Source organism: Hylobates moloch, unplaced genomic scaffold, assembly GCF_009828535.3.
Source record: "Hylobates moloch isolate HMO894 unplaced genomic scaffold, HMol_V3 SCAFFOLD_15, whole genome shotgun sequence".
Taxonomy (NCBI): Eukaryota; Metazoa; Chordata; class Mammalia; order Primates; family Hylobatidae; genus Hylobates; species Hylobates moloch.
Genome location: NW_026652290.1, coordinates 29,581,460 through 29,584,564, shown reverse-complemented (window position 1 = coordinate 29,584,564; position 3,105 = coordinate 29,581,460). Strand labels below are relative to the sequence as shown.

The window sequence follows — 3,105 nt, the reverse complement described above, 5'->3', positions numbered from 1 at the left end:
ATCCCCAGCCCCAAAACATTACCAACACCAATGTCATGAAACTTTATAATTTTGCTCTCCTCTAGGAGTTTTATGGTTTCAGGCTACTTTAAAAATTTAAAAACATTATTCCATTGTCTTTTTGCTTCTGGTGTTGCTATTCAGAAATCAGATGTCAATTTGATTCCCGGTTGCTTTTTGTTTTTTAATTGCCTTCTTCTTAAAAACTTTTAGCACTTTGTCTTGATGGTCATATATTTTATTAAAATGTATATAGGGTTTTTTATAGTTGTTTCTGGTTGAACACAGGAATGATGTATAGATATTACACCTGCTCTCAGTCCTTCACATGTTTGTTTAAAAACAGCCAATCTCATCACAAGCCATTTTTTTTTTTTTTTTCCTGCCCTAAGCCATTCTTAACTAGGTCATTAAAACAATCTTTGGGCAAGAGCACCTCTGCCAGGATGACCTCACTGCTTGCACCAAAAACACACTTCTGGCGGCCCCACAACTCTGTCTCCATTGTTTTCAATATTTGCTGGCCTTACTTCATTTTTACAGCTTTATATTTTAATAACTTTATCTGAATAGACATATAATTCATACATAATGCAATCTACTCCTTTAGAGTGTACAATTCAGTGATTTTTAGGATATTTCCCAGGTTGTGCAACTATCACCATTATCTAAATTTAGAACATTTTCTTCACCCCATAAAGATATTCCACACCCTTTAGCAGTCACTGTCATTTATCTTCTCCCCCAATCCCCTGGCAAGCTTTCTGTCCCTATGGATTTGCCTATTGTGGACATTTAATAAATGGAATCATCCAACATGTGCCTTTAGTAAATGGCTTCTTTCGCTTAGCATAGTATTTTCAAGGTTCCTCCATGCTGTAACAGGTATAAGTACTTTATTCTTTTTTATCACCTAATAACATGCCATTGTATGGATATGCCACACTTTGCATATCCATTCATAAGTTAATGAACATTTGGGTTGCTTCCACTTTTTGACGGTTATCAATAATGATGCTGTGGACATTTCATTTCTTATTTTTTTAGCAGTGGGGTCCTTCTGTGTTGCCCAAGCTGGAATGCAATGGTTATTCACAGACAGGATCATAGCACACTGTGACCTGGAACTCCTGGGCCGGGGGATCTTTCTGCCTCAGCCTCCCAAGTAGCTGGGACTTCAGGCATGTGCTGTCATGCCCATTGCTATGAACATTTTAAACAAATTTTTTGTGTGTGGACATGTATTTTCAATTTTGTTGGTTATACATATAGGAGTGGAAATGCTGGTCATAAGGTAACTATGTTTAACATTTTGAGGACTGTTAAATGTTTTCCAAAGTGACTACACCATTTTGTATTCCCACCAAGAAAATATGAGAGTTCCTATTTCTCTGCATCTTTGTCTTTGGTATTTTCAGATTTATGGATTTTAGCCATTTTAATAGGTATGTAGTGGTATCTCATTGTGGTTTTAATTTGCATTTTTTCTAATGACAAATGACATTGAACACCTTTTCCTATGCTTATTTTCCATCTGTATGTCTTCTTTAATAAAATGTGTGTTCAGCTCTCTTGCTCATTTTTAATTGGAGAATTTGTTTTATTAAGTTTTAAGAGGTTTTTGTATATTTTGGCTACAAGACTTTAATCAGATATGTTATATATAAACTACATGATAATTTCAAAAATGAAATTAAAAAACACTTAAGCCATGAGAGGAAGGAAAAAAAAGCATGCTGGGGGTATTTCGGGGCACAGTCTCTGGAGCTGGTGATCCTGAGTCCTGCTTCAGGCTTTGCTCCTTGTTAATGGTACGTTCTCCCCGAGTCTCAATTTCTCCCTCTGAAAATGGAGAAAAAATAATATGTCTCTTTGAGTGTGGCTGTGGGAACTAAATGAGGTGATGTGTAAAGATTGCTGGTGCTTAGTAAAGATTCAATAAATGGTACTTTAAATGGACTTAACTTACCCAGGATTCTCTGGGCAGGGAGGGGAGGAACCAGACACAAACCTGGGATTTCTGCTTTCAAAACTCATGTCTTTCCCATACTGTCCCCCCACTAGAGGGCAGCATTAGAAGTCAGGCAGCCCTAGGGGGCCAATTTTACCTCTGCTACCTGCTAGCTGGGTAACATAGGGAAGGTGACTTCACCTCCTCTCTGAGTCTCAGTTTCTCTTCTCTAGAGTGAGGGTTGGATGAACTAATATACATATATATATATATGTCTAGCACTATCTCTGAGACATAGTGTATGGTATCGATTTCATTCATATACGTTAAATTTTTTTTTTTTTTTTTGGAGATGAAGTCCAGCTTTTTCACCCAGGCTGGAGTGCAGTGGCGCTATTTCGGCTCACTGCAACCTCCGTCTTCTAGGTTCAAGCGATTCTCCAGCCTCAGCCTCCCGAGTAGTTGGGATTACAGGCACCCACCACCGTGCCCGGCTAATTTTTGTATTTTTAGTAGAGACAGGGTTTCACCATGTTGGTCAGGCTGGTTTCAAACTCCTGACCTCAAGTGACCCAACTGCTTTGGCCTCCTGAAGTGCTGGGATTATAGGCGTGAGCCACTGCACCCAGCCCATTTAAAAATATTTTATGTTTTTCATGTCAGATAGGTACTGTGCTGATATTATAGCAAGGTTTGAGGGAAACACATCCTACACATGAGCATGAAAACCCAATAATCACACTTATGAGCTGCAAAAGGATCTACACACATTGTTTAAAAGATGCACCATGGTGTATTGGGAAAACACGAACTAAGAGACAGGATTCCTGGGCTCGTGAGCTATCTTGGTCTTCCTTGCTAAGTGACCTCATGCAAGTCTTGGCCTCTCTGGACTTTGGACTACTCTTCATCTAGGCTAAAACACGAGAGTCACCAGTTGGGGGGGCTTTCAAAATCCCAATTAAAAATATGAAATATAAATATGTGAATGGTTAACACCAAAAGCAAGATAACAGATGCATCTGAAGAAAAAGGGGATGAGACTGAAGAAGGAGGTTCAAATGTATCTACAGTGCTTTATTTCTTAAAGAAAAGTTGGAGTAAATACGGCAAAATGCTTAGCTTTGATAAATCTATGTGGTAGAACACAATGG

At 38.6% G+C, this 3,105-nt stretch overlaps 1 non-coding gene across 1 annotated transcript; it reads right to left on the bottom strand.

Annotated features, from left to right (window-relative positions):
• Nucleotides 1-2,608: 2,608 nt before the first annotated feature.
• On the bottom strand, nucleotides 2,609-2,712 carry LOC116484395 (small nucleolar RNA U13). The gene has a single exon (XR_004252567.1). It is a non-coding gene; the product is annotated as a small nucleolar RNA U13 (small nucleolar RNA).
• Nucleotides 2,713-3,105: the final 393 nt, after the last annotated feature.